We start from the raw sequence: 22,498 nt of genomic DNA on the forward strand, positions 1-22,498 counted from the left end.
CTCTTCTACCCTTTGTCTTTCCTTTCGTGCTAATTCATCCTTCATTTCATCATACTTGGCTATTCCTGGATGCAATATTGGCAGCTGTCCCACTAAGTAGCCGAGCCTGGCTTGAGTATTTATCTGATGTCCTATTTGACTCATGTAAACTCCTTCTGCGAATGCCCTTTGCTCGTCCAATAGTTCTGCCTGTTCTATTTGTCTTCGATGCATCTCATGTATGTGTGCCCCTTGATGTGCTTGGATGTTGATTAGCCTTTGGGTGGATTCTTGTTGCTCGTTTTGCCTTTGTTCCATCCTGTTGAATGCTTCTCCCCATTGTTGTCCTTGGTTTACTTGCTGTTCCATCACTTGTAGTTGAAACTCTTTCTGTACTCCTTGGCTTTCCAAATATTGTCTAGATAAGCCATCAATGGCTTCCTGTAATTGGTGCATGTCCAAGGTTTGTGGTGCTTGTCCCTCTAAGACCTGTCCTTCAACTATTGGAGGGGCTGTCCTCTTTCTTTGCTTCCATTGAGGCAGGGGGAGTGCTACAGCATTCATCCTTCGGACCGTTATTGGAATGCCTTCCTTTATCCAAACGGGGTCCTCATCTTCAAAAACCACTCTAGCTTTCTTGCATATTCGGTAAATGGTGCTGGGGTAACCCAATGTTCCTCTTGAGTCGCTTTTCTCTGCCATCTTTCTAATTCCTTGAGCTATGATCTCATGAACTTTGATTTCTCCTCCCTTGAGGATACAATGCAACATTGTTGCTCTCTCGAGATTCACCTCCGAGTTGTTTGCAGCTGGGAGAATAGACCTCCTTACTAGCTCGAACCACCCCTTAGCTTCAGGGGTGAGATCTGTTCTTTTAATGAACTTTGGTTTATTTCCTGCACCCCTTTCCCAGTCAGCTCCTGGTACACAAAAGTCTAGTGAAAGCTGGTCATAATTGGGGTTGTTGTTCAATCTTGAGTGGTAACTTTCTTCTTCAAATGGTATAGACCGTAGCTTCAATACCCTCATTACACTCATGGGACCAAAATCCACCATTGTTCCTCTCACAAAGCTTGTATATGACTCATCTTTCTTATCATACCTGACTGCATTTGCATAAAATTCTCTTATGAGATTTGCATTCACCTTAGTGACCGGGTCAGTGAGGAGCTCCCATCTTTTCCTTTCTACCTTCTCTGTGATTTCGGGGCATTCAGTCTTCTTAACTTGAAATCTCAGCTCATAAATGATTTCCTTATCAACCATCCACCCGTACTGCAATGCATGATGCAAGCTTCTAAATCACTTCTCATCATATGGGTGTTCTTCCATGGGTTCCTTCCCCTCCCTTCTCTTAGAACTTGAAGATGCCATGAATGATGATTTACTATGTGAAGGTGGTAAGGTTATGGAGACTTTTGGTTGTTTAGGGTTTTATGGCAATGAGGAGAGTGAGGGGAAGAATGTTTATAATTGAATAGGGGGTGTATTGTACCGAAATGAAGATTGGTGAAGGTGTGTGATGACAATGAAGGGTGGTATGGACAAGGGTTGTTTATATAGAGGAGTTGTGAGAGAATGGAGGGTGTAGATTGATGAAGTGGTCACTTGATGAACGGTTGGGGTTATGCATGGCTAGAAGACAAGGATCATCTCTTTATGATGGGGATTGCTCGGTCTTCTAAGGGTCCCTTTTTTCAATGTTGCATGGCAACATTTTCCAACGTATTCCCTCTTTAGAACAAGTGTGTAACCCCTCTTCTTTAAGTGGCAGAGTCTCCCCTTTAATTGTCCCATCAATCCCTTCTCATGCTTCTTTTCCTTTCCTATAAAGATTTGAAATAAGGGAAAAAAAATTAAAACTCTACGGCTAGAATAAATTGAAAGAAAGAATTTGATTGTTTGTTTATGAATTTCAACTAACTAACTAACTATTGGTGGTTCCTTATATGCATTTTGGTGGCACCATGGGGTGACACCAAACTTAGTTTGAGGCACTGTGATGAAGGTTTTGTGTTAAAAGCTTCCAAGGCTAGCATGCAACTTGGTTTGCTTTGAACACCAAACTTGTTCCTCACTATATTCTGCATAAGAGGATTTTCACCAATTGTTTGTTAAGTTTGGATTGAAGCCCATAAAGATTGACTTATTCATTATCATCTGAAAGCATATAAAACATGGGTTGCCTCCCATGAAGCGCTTCTTTAGCGTCACTAGCTTGACGTTTTTCCTTCATCATGGTGGTTGGTAGTGCTTAAAGTCTTCCCCTCTTGCTGTGGACTTGTATCCATTGGTTGGATCAATGATCTCCATATGTTCCAGAGAAAGAACTCTGTTGATAGTGAAGACCTTGGGTAATTGAGATGGTACAGTAGGGAGATTAGGGGGAATATCTGGGAAGTAAGCTGAGACAACTCTATCCCCTGGAGAGAAATCTTCCGTAGGGATCTTCTTGTTCCTCCATCTCCTTGGTACCTTCTTTTTTTTTCTTTTGAGGTTGCCTTTCCCTTGGTGACCTCTTTTCTCCAAGGAATTGTGATGCTGTCTTCACCTGCCTCTAGAGGTTTTGGTTCCTCCAACTTCTCCTTGAGCTGTGGCAATTGCTGTTTTCCTTGTTTGTCAGTTAAGGGGGTCTCAGAGTGAACTGACTGTGCTTCAGTGCTTGTTTCATCCTTCAGTGTCTCATTGTCATTTGTGCTTAGTTCTTTGTCCTCTTGGTCTGTTTCTTGTGAGAGTTTGAAAACATTGAAGCTGAGTCGTTCATCATGGATTCTCAATATTAGCTCCCCTTTCTCTACATCGATAAGTGCTCTGGCCGTAGCTAGAAATGGTCTTCCCAATATGATTGGGTGAGTGTGACTTTCTTCCATGTCCAGAATGACAAAGTCTGTTGGGAGAAAGTACTTCCCAACCTTTAGCAACACATTTTTCACCACTCCTATTGCTTGCTTTTGAGTTTTGTCAGCCAGTCTGATAATGACATCTGTAGGCATTATCTCATTGATCTGCAGCCTCTTCACCAGGGATAAGGGCAGTAAGTTGATGCTGGCCCCTAGATCACATAGTGCTCTGTCGAACATAGTTTCACCTATGGCACAAGGGATATGAAAACTTCCTGGGTCTCTTCTTTTTGTAGGTAACTCAGGTTGAATAAGGGTACTACATTCCTTGTTCATCACTATAGTTTGCCCTCCCTTGAGTGAGCTTTTCCTGGGAAGAAGTTCCTTCATATATTTGATGAATGTAGGCATTTGTTGAATTGCCTTGATGAATGGTATGTTCACATGCAGAGATGCAAACAAGTCTAGGAACCTTGAGTATATTCTTTTTCCCACAGCACCATTGAGCAGTTGAGGGAATGGTGCATAGAGCTTCAGCAGCTCTTGTTGTGAGATTTCTGGTTCGTTGTGATCTCTATCCTCCTCCTTTGTTGAGTTGTCTTCAGGTTGTTTGCACATTTTGCCTTGCTTGTCTTCAATCTCTTGATCGCTTGTAGTGACCATTTTGCAATCTTCCCATCTTACTTTCTTTGCTTCTCCCTTGGGGTTTTTCTCAGTGTCACTTGGGAAGCTATCAGTAGGTTTGGGAATCTTCTCAGCTAAATATCCCACCTGGAATTCCATCTTCCTAATGGTTTCTCCCTGGTTCTTAATATTGGCTCGCACCTCCTCTTTGAACACCTTATTTTCTTGAATCTCTTGGCTTATTCCTTCAAGTAAGGCTTCAATCTTAGAGAGCCTGTCATCAATTGATGAGTGGTTCGGAGCTGATGTGCTGTTTTGGTTTTGATAAGTGTGTGAAGAGATGTTGTTGTGGGGGTGTTGAGATGTCCTCTGGGTGAATTGTTGGTGAGCTGCATTGTTGTTGGAATTGTAACATCTCTGGTCTTGGTTTTGATCTTGCTCACTTCCCCACCCAAAGTTTGGGTGATTTCTCCATCCAGGGTTGTAAGTCTTGGAGTATGGATCATAGTTCTTCCTTGGTGAATTCCCAATGTAGTTGGCTTGCTCCTGACTCCCTTCTGCTTCTTGGTTTACTCCTTCTTGTGTTGTTGATGAAGTGGAGATTGCTGCTACTTGGTTCATCTCCATCTTCTTGGTGAGGTCAGCCAGTTGCTGAGTAATGAGCTTATTTTGGGCCAACAGAGCATCTACATTGTTTAGCTCCATCACTCCCCTTGTGTTCCCTCTTTCGGAAGCATAGAAGTAGTCGTTTTCTGCTACTATTTCAATAACATCTATAGCTTCCTCAATGGTCTTCTTCTTGTTCAAAGACCCTCCAGATGAATGATCTACTGCCTTCTTTGACTCATAAGAGAGCCCTTCATAGAAAATGTGCAGCTGGACCCATTCGTTGAACATGTCAGGTGGACACCTCCTTGTTAAGTCTTTGAACCTCTCCCATGCTTCATACAGAGTCTCACCATCCTGTTGCCTGAAGGTTTGAACCTCAGCTCTCAGCCTATTGATTCATTGAGGAGGGTAGAATCTTGCTAAGAATTTGTTCACCACATCCTCCCAAGTTGTCAAGCTCTCCCTTGGGAAGGATTCCAGCCACTTGGCTACCTTGTCTCTGAGTGAGAAGGGAAATAAGAGCAATCTATAGGTGTCAGGATGAACACCATTAGATTTTACTGTGTCACATATTCTCAGGAAGGTGGTCAAATGTTGGTTGGGATCTTCTTGAACACCTCCTCCAAATGAACAGTTGTTCTGAACAAGGGTGATGAGCTGTGGTTTAAGTTCAAAGTTTTTGGCATGGATTGTTGGCTTTTGGATGCTACTACCACAATTGCCTGGGTTTGGATTAATGTAAGAGCCCAAAACTCTTCTATCCTCCCCAGCATGGTTTGCTCCACCTCCTCTGCCATGGTTGTCTCTTCTTCATGATGATTTTTCATGTTTTCTTCCATGTTTGGTTCAAAGTATTCCTCAAACTGTTCCTCCTCTTCTTCAGCACCAACTACTCGTTTTCCTCTTGCCTCCCTCTTTAGTCTAAGGAAGGTTCTCTCTGGTTCAGAATCAAAGGAAGTTGAAGCCCCGCTTCTTCTCCCTGTCATACAACCCACAAGTACAAGCAGAGAAGATAGGTGCAGACAGTATTTATGTTAGAATTGATGTTAGTTGTGGGTGATGCAATATATCAAACAGTTAGTGGGTTAGCAAACAGAATTGAAAATAACAAAGAAAAACAAAAGAGTAGATGGAGAAGGGAAGAAGTTTAACTAAAACAAAAAGCAAATCAATCAAACAGAAAATGAAATACACAAAATAAAATGCTCAATCTAGTGATCTTCCAATCTAATCATTGTTGATGCACAATTAATCCGCGGCAACGGCGCCATAAACTTGATGCGTGGAAAACTTGTCTCTCAACAAATCTCCCTTCGGCAAGTGTACCGAAGTTGTCGTCAAGTAAAAACTCACAATAGAGTGAGGTCGAATACCACAGGGATTGATTGATCAAGCAACTTTAATTAGAAGAATGTTCTAGTTGAGCGAATCCAGAATTTGGGTTGAGAGTTGCAGAAAATAAAATGGCGGGAATGTAAATAACAGAAAAGTAAATGCTAGAATTAAAGGACTGGAAGTAAATGACTGAAAATAAATTGCAGAATTGTAAATGGGAATGGGGATTTGCTCATAAAAGTAAATCGCAGAAATTAAAGAGAATGGGTAAGATTAGAGATGGGGAGTTCATTGGGCTTAGGAGATGTTGCAATTCTCCGGATCAAGTTCATTTTCATCTCTTCCTCAATCAATGCACACATTGATCTCCTTGGCAATCTTAAGTGATTGAATTACAATTCCTTGCAATTCAATCTCTCAAATCTTGATCAATAGCCAATTCCTTGGTCAATTGCTCATGAGAAGAGATGAAGTATGGTCACTGATTATACCACATGCATTTCCCAAACCAAGTATTGAGAGGGTTACAGTCACATACCCATCCAAACCCAATTTGGTCTAGCATGAGAAAGCATTTCTAGCTTAATCTCTTCATTCCTCTTCCAAGGTTCAAAAGAGATCCAAGTTTGAATAGCTTCTCTTCCAAGATAACTACTCAATTGGATGAAGATCGAAAGCTTTCAAGTAAAATCAAGAGGAAAGATAGAAGAAGAACAATGAAAATTAGTATTGATCCATCAAATTACAATAGAGCTCCCTAACCCAATGAAAGGGGTTTAGTTGTTCATAGCTCTTGAAAATGAAAACAAAGATGGAGAATACATCATAAAACTAGAAATTGCAAAGAAAGTAAATACAGAGAGTGGTTCTTCAGCCTCCAAAACTCCTTTACAATTCAAAGTTACTCCTATATATACTACTCTTCTCAGCTTCTAGTTTACTCTTCAAGTCTTGGGCCTTTGGATCTTGAGTTTGAAGCAGTTCTTTTCTTCATTTGGGCTTGGCTTTACTTGCAGAGAGAAAGTGCTAAGTGGGTAGAGACTTCAGCTCAGGACGTTAGGGGTGTTAATATTTAGTGAGAATATAAGTTCGAGAACGTTAGTGACACTTAACATTGTCACTAACGTTCCAGTGCACCCCTTTGCCTTACGTTAAAACCCACGTTAACTAGGTTAACGTGGCTTTTAACGTCGCCTTGTTAGTCCTTCGAGAACGTTAGTGACACTCAACATTGTCACTAACGTTCCAGTGTGCCCCTTCTTGTTTCACGTTAAAGCCCACGTTAACTAGGCTAACGTGGCTTCTAACGTGGTCCTTGCCAACCTTCGAGAACGTTAGTGACACTCAACATTGTCACTAACGTTCCAATGTCCCCCTGGGTCTCACGTTAGAGTCCACGTTAACTAGGTTAACGTGGCTTCTAACGTGGCCATCTTTTAGCCATCCCAACGTTAGTGACAATGTTGAGTGTCACTAACGTTGGCTCATCTTTCATTTCTCATCGTTAGCTTCCACGTTAACCAAGTTAACGTGGAGGTTAATGTGACTCTTGGGGGTTGTGTGGTTGCTTCAACGTTAGTGACAATGTTGAGTGTCACTAACGTTGTCGACAATTCTTCATCCTCTACGTTAATTCCCACGTTAACCAAGTTAACGTGGGAGTTAACGTGGTACTTAGCACCATAGGCCAACGTTAGTGACAATGTTGAGTGTCACTAACGTTGGCTTCTCTCCCTCCCCCTTAACGTTAGAGGCCACGTTAACTAGGTTAACGTGGCTTCTAACGTGGCCACTTATGAGTGATTGCCAACGTTAGTGACAATGTTGAGTGTCACTAACGTTGGCTCATCTTCTCTTCTCCACGTTAGAGTTCACGTTAACTTGGTTAACGTGACTCTCTAACGTGGGCATTGATGGCTTTCTTTGAGAGTGTTATTGGCAATCACTTTTCTCATTAATCCTTGCAAGTTACCTCCCCTTTCTTCCTCCTTTTTGGTCCTGAAATCAAGCAACAAAGTGCATCAAAGCTCCAGTCCAAGTCATGAGTAATGCAACATAATATTTGTCACTAAACTTATGCAAAATCCTCATGAAATCATGTAGAATGCACAATGTGTGCTTGAGTCAAGGCATAAGTGAATAATTACCCAAAACTAGCTTATTTCCTAAAGAAATGCATGAAACTAACCTAAAAATAGTAAAGAAAAGGTCAGTGAAACTGGCCAAGATGCCCTGGCATCATTAGGTATATAATATATGATGTGTGTATAAAAGGATAAATAAATTTGTATGTGTTGGATTATAACTTGGGCAAGTATAAAATAATGATGATTGTTAATGTATTGAGAGTTAATGTTGGGTTTGTGAAATTGATTGAATGGATTGGTTAAGAGATGTCTGGTTCAATTTTCTAAACGGTTTGCTATTGGAGTTGGTTGGTTTTTGGAAAATATTTAATATTGAAATTGGTTTGATTTTGAAATAATTTTATACTGGAAATGATTTGAATAACCGAGAGGTGTTTAGTTTGGTGGTTGGGACCCTTGAGGGGTAGCAAAAGTCCAAGTTTTAGAGGAGATGTTTCCGAAATTTTTATGAAAATTGGACGCTTCATTTGAAGTAGTTATTTAGAAAGATTTGGATTTTTAAGGATTTTATAATTTGATTTTGAGTTATTAAGAAAATGATTACGTTTTGAGTTTACTTTATTTAGAAAATAATGAATTGTGTTTTGGGTATGAATTGTTGATGAACAAAATGGGAGGTTTGATAATAAGGAAAGAAGGATGAGGAGAATTAATTTTTTAAGTCTAATTGTTGAATGAATATGAATGAATTGTAATAATATTGAGATATGTCTGACCGAGTAAGAGGCGGTGGCGTTGTCCACTCGCTCTGGGTTAGTGATAAAGTTATATGATATATGATTTTGGATGAGGTTGGCTATGAGGAAGAGGAAGGTTAAGAACTGCGTTTGATTATGAATTTGAATGAATATGAATAAATTGTAATGATAATGATGAGAACGAATTTCCGAATGTGACTTCGGGTAAGATGTAGTGGTGTTATCTACTTTCTCTGGTTAAGAGTCAATAAGTCGGGTAAGATGCAATGGTGTTATCCATTTGCTTCGAATAAGAGTTCGAGACTTCGAGTAACATGCATGGGTTGAGTTCTGTCGCCGCTTGCTCCAGGTTGAGAACTATAACATCACCTGGGTAAGAGGCAAGGTTGAAGTAGTCCCCTGCTTCAGATACACAGGTAAGATGCAAGGGTTACGATATTGTCCCACTTGCTCTGTGTTTGGTGTTTTGTCTAGGGCTAGCTACCGAATATATCGGATTTGGCTTTATAACCGACAGATGAGACTCATAGGCCATAGGCCATGCATATATTATGTGCAATTGTATGTTTTGATTGAGTGTGTATTGTTTTGGTTTACTTAATTGCTTAACTCTGCTTATCTGCTACTTGTTCTACTTGTTGTAATTGTACCTTTATTTGTGTTTTCCTTGCTTGAAATGTATGTGTATGCTTCTGAGAGACCTTCTCTTGACGGAGGAGTGAAGGAGGGTTGTTCCACCGGTGATTTGGAAGTTTAGAGATGGCAGAAGGTTCAGAGTTAGAATAGGGTTGGATTCCTTTAGTTAGATTACCGATATTATTGGTTTAGAATAAATTTTAAGATTAATATGAGTGTGAAAGTTCTTGTAATGCCTCTGGCTTTTCCGGGACCGTTTATATTAACTATGCGGGCAACTTTACCATACTGGGAGCCCCCGATCCTCATTCCATACATATTTCTATTATTTTTTAGACACAGGATGCAAGGCTCCGCACTGAGCATTCTGGAGACTCTTGGAACCGAAGAACTATCTTGAGACTTGGTGTTTGTATTTGATTTATGTTTATATATGTGTATAGATTCTCCATTTTGTCCCTCTTAGTGTAACACCCTAACTTTTAGCACGTTATGATCTTACCAAAAGTAAGGCGTTACTAACCTGTTTTCCTTTATTATCTATTTAATATTGAGCCTTTAGTTCGATATCACGTTTCATTTTTTATAAAAAGCTAGAAAATTGTTTTCAACTTATTAAAAATCATATATCAAACATCACCAAGTAATAATAATCACATAATTACTAATAATAATAAATCTTATACAAGTAAATCAAAATAGAACTCAGATACAACACATATCCCTCTGTATAAAATAAAAATCTTAAGCGACACGTGAGGGAACTCTATGAAAGTAACTTAACTCATAAATAACATCAATAATCGCCTACAGCTTCAGACTGAGTCTTCGAACCTATGTCACTAAAAGGGTGGAAGATTTTGGGGTGAGAACAAACTGCACGTTCTCAGTAGGGAATGGAAATGCCGTAAAAGTAATGAAATAAAGTGGAAATAATTAACTTTACTCAATAAAACTATATTTTTATCAAACCCTTTGAAATTACTCTTAGTTCTACTTTAGATAACTAATTACCTCTTTTTAAAATCTCTAAACTCAAAACAAATTTTAAATATAAGACTAGTCACATTACCCATTTCTCAACCACATAGTTAATCCCCAGTCAAATGTCAATTGGTAATCACTTTAATACATTCACAAACAAATAGTACAAGCAAGAGATTCAATTCAATGTACAAGTAAGACACAACACGACAAACAGCACAATTACAAAGAAATAAGACAAGCAAGCGCAATCAAAGGCAAATGTGCAAACAACATGATGCATGTCTATCCCTAACGTAGGCCATGAGCTCATGTGTCAGTTGCCTACCCGCTCCCGACATTACCGGGCACAAGTCCCAGATATGGCTTTCCAGATGCATATAGTGTGCTTATAAGTCGTACGGCTAGGCCGCAGACAGTGTGACTTTCCAAATCAATAAGCGTACATCTGGAAAACAGTTCTCAGTGTGTGGGCGTTCTCACTTTACATTTGGCACTAAGGCCCAAACAATGTCACATCTGCTCTCCTGTGGCAGAGATCCTTTTAGTTAATATATTCTTTAAACTTTGTTCTCTGCTCTCCTATGGCAGAGATTCCTTTAATTATCTTTCTTTCTTTTACTTTTTGTTCTTCTTCCTCTTTTCTTTCTTATCAAACCGAACTCAAATAATTTTTATTTAAAACCAACACCACTCTTTATAACCTTTTCTAAACCTCCGAAACCACTTTACTTACAACAAGTTCTTCTTTCGTACAAAAATAAGTTCTTACTTAACTATGATTTTTTCCAAACCGACTTCAAAACCATTTCGGATTTAAACCTCTTTCGAAAACTAAAAAAATTATTTATTAAGTAAATCTCACAGCAGGTCTCGAGACTTTAGGGAAGATGTCAATCTAACCCGTTCTTTAAAATTAACAAACTCTTTGAATCATAATTCCTTAAAATGTAGTTCTTTAATCAAACTCAAAACATAAGTCTTTCTTAGTAAATTAATCCCAAATGCACATCTTTTCTTAATAAATCAAAAGGAAAATAATACAATTTTTCAAGTCCAACCTTTTTCTAAAATATTTCAAATAAAGTCTTAAGTTTCATAATAAAATTTCGACAGTGTCTCCCCTAAATCTCGGACTCTGCCACCCTTTTTGGGTCCCAACCGAACCATTCTCAACCTCTTTTCAAATATTTCCAAAATTAGAAATCATTTTCAAATCTCAATTCAATACCAACAAATCAAGCCAATTCTAATGTCAAAATCTTTACCAATCCTCAGAATCGTTTTCGATAAATCAATAAAACCCATTCCCAATATCTCAAATCGATTCCAAAAGCGGATTTATTTTCAATATCAAATTAACCCCAACCCAAGAAAATCATTTTACATAGTATTTAATCAAACCGACTTTCTAACTCAACAATCAGAATTCTCAACATTCCTAAACAATCAAGAAATCAAATACATATTCATCACATTTAGTCACAAATACAATTCAAACTTATCATTCAGTCATTCCAAACAATCATAAATTATTTACAAATATCCACTAGACTTCCATAGCATTCATAAATTAAAATAGTTAATTTCAAAATAAAATCCCCTACCTTCATACGAAATTAAAAGAACGGAAACTCTGGAGAAGCTCTTTTACCGAGCTGCCGAATAAGAAAATGTCAGAAATTATCTGTGCCTTCTAGAATTCTAATTGGCCGAACTCAAGGGGTAGGGGAGCTATGTCACCGTTAATTTCCACCGATCAAAAGTGATGCCAACGTGAAGAGGAGGAGGATACGAACACTTTTATCGGATTAGAACTTTTTATTGGAGTTACGGATCTCAAGAAATCGAAGTTGGAAGTTCATTGGGATTCACGGTTTTCTTTCTCTCCCTCGGCTCTTTGATTTCTTTTTCTTCAAAGCATGAACAACCATGCGTGTACGAGGATGATTAATGGAATAAAAGAAAACATGTGTCAATTATGTGTGTAAATGATTATATATAAACAAGCCACGTTTGGCTTTTGCTTGTTTTTGTTTCTTTAGGTTTCGGCCAATAATAATAATAATAATAATAATAATAATAATAATAATAATAATAATCAATTTAATTTTTGTTTTATTAAATTATTTTTTAATAAATAATTCAAATTTAATAGAATAAGTAATAATTAAATTAAACTTTAATAATCATAAAATTTTATTTAATTATTTTAGTTAAAAATAATTTTCTTAAAAACTACATCTCAATATAATATATTAGCTCATAAATAGCTAATTATTTAATTTTCAAAAATCTGGAGTTTATGCTTAGAGATTTACTTAGAGAAACAGGATTTATATTTATCTGTTGGTTTATTTTTGGGGTTGTATATATACATATTCTAGCTCACTTTTGCTTCGCACGTCGAGTTTAGATCTTGATTATATAACTATCATTTGGAACTACATCTATCTTTTGGTTTCCTGTATAAGCTTTCTATCTTTTCGTTTTTCGTGAGCGTTGTACCTTCGATTTTGTTTTCGTCGTACCCCTTTTCTTTCAAGCTAGATATATTATCCTTGTTATATATATACTTTTAGAGGTCATAGTGCCTCACCAACTCTATTTACATCCTAGGTGTAAAGGTCTGTGTGGTAAGATGTTATAGTCACAAACATGAGATTCATTAAAATTCACAGTATTAGTATTAAAGATGTAATTTTACAGTTTGAAAGAACACACTGTACAGTCTTGGTAGCAGCATGTCCTAGCCTCAAATGTCAAAAATTAAAGAAATTACAAGTAGCAGCAAAAATTATAGGATTAGAATAATTTTTCTTATTTTTAGGAACAATAACATCATGAAATCTATAAATTCCATTATGCCGAAAGCGTTGCAAGAGAGCCTTCCTACTGTGGCGACATTTAAGAAAGCAAATTCTTTCATGAAACTCAAAGAAAATTTGGTAATTCTTAACAAATTTAGCAACACTAACTAGACTTTTAGTTAGTTTGGGAGAATGAATAAGACTGCACAATTTCAACAATTTATTCGAATCCTTAGCAAGCAAGAAATATTGACCGATTTATGAAACTTTCAAATCTATGCCATTACCTATTCGAATCTATTTTGGACCTTGATAATCTGAAGAGTAAAGCATAGTAGAATGGTCTGGGGTGACATGGTGTGAAGCACAAGTGTTTTGATGCTGAGCTGCATTAGTAATAGATGAGGCTTTAATAATGTACACAAATAGATTGTGAAAGGTAGAAGATGGTGGTGGTGGAGTGGTTGCTGTAAGACCCGGTTAATTAACGGCTAATTAACCCATAAATGAGAATTTATCCTAGAAAGCCAAAAATATTATTTTTATGGCTAAATGTGATAGAGGAGAGTGAGACGAGAATTTCGGTACCAATTTTATAGAAATCAGACCAAGATTGGACCGAACGGACCAAACCGAGCCAACCGGACCCAAAGTGGGCCCTTGGCCCAACATAACTAAACCCTAAAACACTTATTTCAGCACTCTCTCTCCTCACTTGTCACTCAAACACGCTGAAAGGGGGAAGAATGGGGGAAGAACACTCTCTCAAACTTCTATCTCTCACTTGATCTTCAAACCACCATAACTTTTGATCTAGAGCTCCGATTGCCGCACCGTTTGTGGCCACGCGTTCACCGTGAAGAGCCCTACAAAACCCATACAATCAATCTTAAGGTAAGCCACTTTTTACTCTTCGAAATTCCAGCCCTTGTTTTTGAGTTTCATGGATGAAATGTTGAGATTTTGGGCTCTTTGATGTTATAGGACCCAACTCTCTTGAAGAAGAAGGTTAATCTTGTCTCCTTGGATCTTGGGTGTGGTAAGATTCTCAACTCTAGTATAATTTGTTGTTCTATGATGTTGGGTATTGAGATGTTGTGTATGGGTATGATGATTGTTGCTTAGGTTGTGTATATGTGAATATTGGAGCTTGATTGGTGATTTTGGAAAGCTTGGGAGAGGATTTTGTGTGATAAAATCTGTTCTTGGAGGTGTTGAGACCTTGAGAGCTTGTGGACAAGTGGTTTAGAAGTGCTCCGGTTGAGCTTGGAAAATCGGCTAAGGTATGGTCTCGGTTTCTCGTATCTAATATGTAATGTGGTAGGAAATACTTAGGCTAGAGGCCCTAAGATAGGAATTGAATGGTTGATGTTGTTAAATGGTTGAGATATATGATGTGATCATATATGTGATTATGAATATTGATGCCTTGATTGTGTGATATATGAGAAAATGCATGTTGTGATATATGCTTGATGAATGATTAAGGTTGAATTGGTGGGTGGTACCATGTTGATGGTGAGTATGATGTTGATTATGTATAATGATGGTTGATTGAAAATAGTATTATTGGAAATTGGGATGAGGGAAGATGTATGACATGATATTGTGTTTGTCCTTTAGCCATTTGATTGAGAAGTGTTAAAAGGGTTGGATGGTGATTTTGGGAAATTTGGTAAAATGTCAATGTGTGAGTTGAGGATGACTTGATGTTGATTTTGGTACATTTTGATTGATTTCAAAGAAAAGGGGTGAAATTGGCATGTTTTGATTGATTTTGAAAAGAGTTGAAAGTGGCTTGTTTTGAAAATGGCACTTTATGGTTTTGTATGAAAACATGGTTTTTGGGCATACTTTGATGGGACATAACTTGGACTACGGATCTCTGATTTGTGCCAAATCTATTTAGAAATGAAATTGGATCCGGGATGTCCATGCCGTTCGAAGAACGGGTGAAAAACGATTTAAAATGAGAAAGTTATGTCCGTCGGAAGATTGGGGTTGAATCTGTAAATTCTGCAGCTTTTAACTTAGAAAATTTTTTTAGCAGAATGACCCTCCGCGCGTAGGCGCACTTGGCGCGTACGTGCCGTTCTTCAAGAAAGCACCATCCACGTGTGCGCGTGGTGTGCGCGAGCGCGTCGATGCGCTGCACCAAATGCCCAGCTATTTTCCCGAGAGTTGTGCCAGTTTTGTGCCTGGGGCGCAAAAGCACCCACGCGTACGCGTGGTTGACGCTCGCGCGTCGTTTGGCTTTTTTTCAACCCGCGCATCCGCGCGTATGACGCTTGCGCTTCGATGAGTTTTGTGGCCATCCACGCATGCGCGTGGAGTGCGCGTACGCGTGGCCCTGTTTTCATCCCAAAGTTGATTTTTGAGTTTTAAGAAGCCAAATTTCATACTTCTAAGCCTCCGATCTCACCACTTATGTCTTAAATCATTATAATATGTCTAGCAATGAGACAAGGAGCTAGTGAATGTGGTAACTTGCGAATGAAGCAAGGGAAAAATGAATGATCAATGAGGATCAAAGATGATTATGTGAGATGCTGAGGATGGCGGTGGAAGTGCTTGTTATGCCATGGTCCGAAGGGCCGTAATTGCTAATGAATTGGCTAGTTATGGATTAACCGTGAGCCGGATGGCTGGATTATTGCCGTGCTATGGCGGAGTCATGATTATGGCTAAGTATAAATGCATATATGCTGTTGAATAAATTGTGAATGTTTGCACTTCTACCATCGGAGATGAGGGTTTCCTTGGGAGGAAGCAGTGGTTAGCCACCACGTGCTCCAGGTTAAGACTCGAAGCTCTTTTGACCCTATGTCGTAAGTGTGGCCGGGCACTGTGAAAGGCCCGGATGAGCTCGCCCCCGTAAATATTCACCAATGAGGGTGATGGATATGGATCATGATTATGATCAAGTTTATGATGAGTATAACTCGAGTTGGGGATGCGCGACAGAGGGACAGTCCAATGGTTAGCTACCAGGACTTGTTGGGTTGGCTCTATAACCGACAGATGATATCATCAGCCACTAGGGACAGGAATTTATCATATGCATACTATATGAATTGTTTGAGATTGCCTATTTGACTGCATATTACTTGCTAATTGTCTAAATGCCTTATCTGTTCCTATTTGTAAATCTCTTGTCTGATATAACTGTGTTTGCTATATTATACTCCTGCTGGTGGTTGGGAGGTCTGAAGGAATTTGAAAGGAAAGTATTAGTTAGACTGAAGGATCTTTAGTCAGTTGCCACTTACGGTCTAGTTTGTTTATAAGCTTTGATATTATCTGGAGGAAGTTCTAGGATTGCCTTCGGCTTTCCTCTATTATTATGTATTATATATGTGGAAGCTGTTACCATGCTAGGGACCTCTGGTTCTCACCCATGCGGATTTTGTAGTTTTCAGATGCAGGACGTGAGATTTCTCGCTAAGGCATGCTGGAGACTTCTGGATTAGCGAAGATCCTTTGTTCTCGGGACTCCGTCTTGGTTTATATATCTTGTTTAGATACTTTTATCTCCACTAAATAATACAAACTGTGATGACTCCTCTTATAGGAGATTTTTGGAGACTAGGTTCTCTGTTTTTGTGTCCCATTGGGTTTCCTTTGGGGTTTCCTTATTTTATTATATGTATATATTGCTATGCTCAGACCGGTTATCTTCGCATCCGGATTTGAGTTTTGATATTCCCGTTTTTGACACTCTTTGTATGTATATGATCTCACATTAGCTTATCCTTTGCTCGTTGCGTTATTAATCGGAGTGTTGTGCTTTCGAGTTGCGATTTTTGTTTACCCCTTTTTCTACAAAAGCTCCTTGTTATAATCAATCATTCATACTACTATACGTACTAAATTTTAATTCTAGAGGTCGTAATACCTTGCCATCTCGAAATTATGACTTAAGCATAAGACTCTGTATGGTAGGGTGTTACAGTTGCTCAAGAAGGGGTTAAAGTGATAGATATTGTTAATCAGTAAGAGACATGTTGATTAGGATGTGATTGGACAAGAGAAAAAAATTATGGCCAAATCTATGGAAGTAACGCCAAGCTGAATGACAAATTTTTCCATACACTTGGTATTGTGGTATATTCAAAAAAGAATTTATTCCACCCTTATTGAATTTGCTTTTTTTCTTCTTAGCTTCCACTAAATGATATTTGTGTAAAATATGTTTGTGTTAGAAGAGTTTCTGATTTTCTAACCTTCAAGCATGTCATCATGTGAAATAAGACACTTTCTTCCTCATTAAGTGAGAATGATTCTGGTTTAGAGTTAATTATAGTCAAAAGTATTTGATAATCTTTGTTGAACCCTTTAAGAATAATATCAATATGTGCCTATATGCTGAAAGGACTACCTAGAACAACAAGGGAAACAATGAGCTTGACTTTGGAGATGTATTATGAAGATCTTAAACCATGCTTCTTGGTTCACTTTGGTTGAAGTTTCAGTTGTTTTACCTTGTATTTGGTTAATTTGAGGATATAGTCTTCAATCTTGCACCAATTACTTTATTAAATTCTGAATTAAACTGTTGTAGTATGGAGTCTTTGTTGGGATGACTTTCTAGATATTGTTCTCTTATGGAATTTACCGCTTGTTGTTGTCAGATTTTATGGTTGCGTTTATCTATTTATTTGAAATATGCTTTTAAAATGATTTAGGTTCAAAAATAGTGTAAGTAGAAGGAATGACTTATTGAGTTTATTGTGTGATAGCCATGGATAACAAAATTAGGATTTTGATAGCATGAAAGAATGGTGATTGATAATGAAAAAGAAGCGATGTGATTCAAAGAATAAAGGGATGAACATTGAATGAAGAAGAACTGATCTTGCAGTTCAACGAAAAGGAAAAATAGAGAAAATTTGTTGTGCAAGAAATTATATGAAACTGATATTGCTCATCTAAATTATACTGATAACAACTCTCAAATTATTTATACATTTATATATTGTTACTGTATATAATATATACATGTTCTTGCATATATTATATTTTCTAAAATAGATTAAAATCAGCTTAGCAATCCCTAGAAATTAGCCTATAGACTAACCTAAGGATATCTACAAATTAACCTACATTTTAGCCAATGATCTTTGTAATTTCATCTATATATTGAATACATAGTCTAACAAAAAAAGATAGTTGTTTTTCCCATTAGAAATCAAGTTTTGGTATGGTAATAGAGTTTGTGTTTTATTCTTTTCTTTCTCTCTGAAATTGGGTTTCGTGTTTTAACCTTTAAAATTCTACTGTAGGAATTTCTTCTTAATCTCGGTATTGGTTTCTTGGTCTTCTGTTTTTGGTTTTATTGGATTCTTTTTCGCTCCTTTTGTTTGGTCATTTAAGGTTCCATCTAATTTTTTACCTTTTCTTTCTTGTTTGGTTCTATCATAGCTAGTACCACTCTTGAGTTGTGTAAAATTCAATGGGAAGAATTCCATAATATAGGAATTTTAATTTAAGCTATTTGTCACTGGATAAAAATTGTGGGGTCATATAAATAGCACCATCCCAACTCCTAAGGATCCTAAATAGTTGGCTCAATGGAAGATCAAGGATTCTATAGTGATGTCTTGGATCACTAATCTTGTGATCAACATATTATTCTTCATTTTTGACTGCATAAAACTATCAAATCTATGTGGAGTTATTCGAAAAGGTGTATAGCCAAATAAATTCAGCAAGATTTCAGCTAGAGTATGAGATTGATAATTACACCTATAGCAACTTTTCCATTCAAGTGCATTATTTTGGTATTTAGAATTTGTGGGTTGATTTTTTGATATTGTTTCTGCTTCAGTTTCTAAAGAATCCCTTTCTGCTTTATTGGAGGTACATGAAACTAGTAAGCATGATCAGTTCTTGATAAAGCGACGTTCAGAATTTGAAAATTTTTGTTTGAATCACATGAGTCGTGTTTCTCTTCTAACCTTGGATACATGTTTGTGGAATTGCTTCATGAAGGGTAACGTCTTCTTAGCAAGTCATACTCGCACAAGACATGGTGATCACTTCACAAGTAGCTTTTGTTGTGTAAGAAAAAGATAGAGTATAAACCTAAGAGCAATTGAATATTTTAGTTGTCAAAACTATGAACACGTTGTTGCAATTATCCTAGGAAATTTTGCAATTACTGCAAAAAGACAGGTTATATAATCAAAGAATGTTTGATTCAGTCCTAAAATAAACAATTTGCTGTTCAACCAAATATGGCTATTTCCTCTTGTTGCCATCTTGCAAATGCACCTTCAACTGCACCAATACAAACTTAGCCTCCTATTCTTATCCCTGACATAGTACAACAAATGATTATCTCAGCTTTTTCAACCTTAAGGCTTCAAGGTAAAAACCTTTGTAAATCATGTCTTAGTTAATTGATTCTGCAACATCTAATCTTATGACCATTTCGAATAGTTTGCTTCAACATGTTTGTCAGTATCATGGTTTTGAACAAATCTAAGTTGTTGATATCAATATTATTCCTATTTTTGCTATTGGAGACATCAGTCCTATTTTTAATAATTTTTTCTGTATCTCTAGGTTTCTCACATGTTTTTCTCTTTATTGAGCAAATAGTAGAGAATAACTATGACGTGCATTTTTCTCGTAATGGTTGTTCTATATATGATCAAGTCTTAGGGACAGTGATTGCAAAGGGATAAAGTTGGACGACTCTTTTCTTTGTAGATTTTCACTCCAACTTTTATTACTTTATCTTCTTTAGTTTCCAATAAAAGTAAAGCACGGTATAAATTATTTGGACATCCTAATCTAGTTATTTTCTTATGCTTATTCAACTCTAGTTTATTAGGAGAATATGAGCAGTTATTACCGTCTCATCTTTCTTTTGATTGTGCTACTTGCAAGTTTGGAAAGAATAAAGTTCTTCCTTTCCACACTACGAATAGTCGGGCTATAAAATATTTTTATATTATTTATAGTGATGTTTGGAAGATTTCTCCTGTTATTCTCATGGTCAATATAAATACTTTGTAATGTTTATTGATGACCACAACATATTTAAATGAATTTATTTTCTTCACTTAAAATCTAAAGTTCTTAGAATGTTAAAAAAATTTTGGCCTATGTTGAAACTCAGTTTATTGTTGTTATTAAAGTTCGTCGATCAAATTCTGATGGAGAGTATATGTCAAATAAATTTCATGGCTTCTTAACTCAAAAAAGTATTCTTTCTCATTGTTGTTGTCCATATACACCTTAATAAAATGGCTTGGCAAAACGAAAAATATCACCTTTTGGATGTGGTTCGCACTTTGTTAGTTGAATCTTCAGTTTCACCTAAATTTTGGGTAAAAGCTTTGTCCAGAACAACTTATCTTATTAATAGAGTGCCTTCTTAGACCTTGAATGTCATATTTATCATCAATATCCTGACTACATGTCATTTGCATAGATTTGGCTATATGTGTAATGTCGCTTGCCTACTCATGAATGTTACAAGTTGTCTTCTTAATCTGTTAAATACGCATTTATAGGTTACATTACTAATCACAAAGATTTTGTTTGTTGTATATGATCCTGCCATTGATGGAATTCGCATCTCTCAAATGTTATTTTTTTTTTAAAATTTGAAGATATATCAGCTGAAGTCCAAAAGTTCAAGCCTGGCTTTGTACATCAAAGGTGTTCTCGGCCTCTATTAATTAATACAACACCAAGTCCAATTGTTACTATCCTCAACATCCCATGACAATAAACTTGTGTCTCTCATCCTTCTAAATGATATATCTCTGATTTTACTAATATGTCCTCTAATCCAATTCCCTCTTGTTATTCACATGTTGCTAAACATGAGTGTTGGCAAAGAGCAATGTAGTTGGAGGAGCTTAAAGAACTTTAGAAAAATCATACATGGAAAATTATTAGATGTCCACGAAATGTCAAACCCAATTGGTGTAGATGGTGGTATACTCAGTCGAACTTTGATCTGATAGGAGTTTGGAGCGCTACAAGCCTCAATTAGTTGCATTGGGTCATAGACAAGAGTTTAGTATTGACTATGAGGAAACATTTGCTCCCGTAGCCAAATGAAAATGATTCGTACCATTCTTGCTATTGCTGCCTTGCAAGGTTGGTCCCTTCGGCAATTCGATGTTAAAAACACTTTTCTTCATGGTGATCTCTAAGAAGAAATATACATGTCTCCTCTTCCTGGTTTGTTTTCTTCTACTACTAAAGAAGTTTTCAAGTAAAATCATTCCTTATATGGTTTAAAACAGGCTCCTTGATCATGGTTTGGGAAGTTTCATTCTTCTTTACTCCAATTTAATCTTGCATAAAGTAAATATAACTCTTCATTATTTTTTCAAAAAATTACTGCTGGAATGGTCTTTCTTTTGGTGGATGTCGACGTTATTGTCTATAGGGATAGATTCTTTAATGATCTCTCCACTACAACATCACCTTCAAGCTTTTATTCACATGAAATACCTTGGTACCCTTTCATACTTCTTGGGATTAAAGGTGCATTGGACTCTTTGGGCATTTTCTTACACCAACATAGGTATAAACAAGAGCTAATCAAGTTAGCTGGTCTTCAAGACTCTTCTACTGTTGATACTCCTTTTAGGGTGAATGTTAAGCTTCATGATAATGAACATGAGCAACTCTTAGACCGGTTGTTGTATTGACAACTAGTGAGAAGCCTCAATAACTTAATATTAACATCGCCTTATATCTCCTTTTATGTACAACAAGTTAGTTAATTTATGTACTTCCCAAGAGATCTATACATGGCTACAATTCGATGCATGATTAAATATCTAAAGCATACTGTTTCTCGTGGGTTATTTTTCTCTACTGGTTTATTGGTATGCGAAATTGCTACTCAGGTTGTGAATTGTTGTTCGAAATTGATTCCCTGGCAATGGCACCAAAAACGAATGCACAGGACCATGGTCTAAACATATCTTCACAACTTCGCATAACTAACCAGCAAGTGCACTGGGTCGTCCAAGTAATACCTTACGTGAGTAAGGGTCAAATCCCACGGAGATTGTTGGTATGAAGCAAGCTATGGTCACCTTGTAAATCTCAGTCAGGCAGATATAAAATAGTAATGAGGTTTTCAAAATTAATTAATAAAATAGGGATAGAAATACTTATGTAAATCATTGGTGAGAGTTTCAGATAAGCGAATAGAGATGCTTTCGTTCCTCTGAACCTCTGCTTTCCTGCTATCTTCATCCAATCAGTCTTACTCCTTTCCATGGCTGGCTTTATGTGATACATCACCACTGTCAATGGCTACTTTCGGTCATCTCTCGGGAAAATGATCCAATGCCCTGTCACGGCACGGCTAATCGTCTGGAGGCATCACCCTTGTCAATAGTTTCATCTTATCCTCTCAGTGAAAATGATCAACGCACCCTGTCACGGCACGACTATTCATCTGTCGGTTCTCGATCATGCTGGAATAGGATTTACTATCCTTTTGCGTCTGTCACTAACGCCCCGCAATCGCGAGTTTGGAGATCGTCACAGTCATTCATTCATTGAATCCTACTCGGAATACCATAGACAAGGTTTAGACCTTCCGGATTCTCTTGAATGCCGCCATCATTCTAGCTTACACCCCGAAGATTCTGATTAAGAGATCTAAGAGATACTTCATTCAGTCGAAGGTAGAATGGAAGTAGTTGTCAGGCACGCGTTCATAGGGAATGATGATGATTGTCACGTTCATCACATTCAGATTGAAGTGCGAATGGGTATCTTAGAAGCGAAACAAGATGAATTGAATAGAAAATAGTAGTACTTTGCATTAATCTTTGAGGAACAACAGAGCT

General features: G+C 37.3%; 1 non-coding gene across 1 annotated transcript; it reads left to right on the forward strand.

Annotated features, from left to right (window-relative positions):
* Positions 1 to 4,338: 4,338 nt before the first annotated feature.
* On the forward strand, positions 4,339 to 4,442 carry LOC112782031 (small nucleolar RNA R71). The gene has a single exon (XR_003192775.1). It is a non-coding gene; the product is annotated as a small nucleolar RNA R71 (small nucleolar RNA).
* The last annotated feature ends 18,056 nt before the right edge of the window (positions 4,443 to 22,498 follow it).

This window comes from Arachis hypogaea, chromosome 19 (assembly GCF_003086295.3).
Source record: "Arachis hypogaea cultivar Tifrunner chromosome 19, arahy.Tifrunner.gnm2.J5K5, whole genome shotgun sequence".
Classification (NCBI taxonomy): domain Eukaryota; kingdom Viridiplantae; phylum Streptophyta; class Magnoliopsida; order Fabales; family Fabaceae; genus Arachis; species Arachis hypogaea.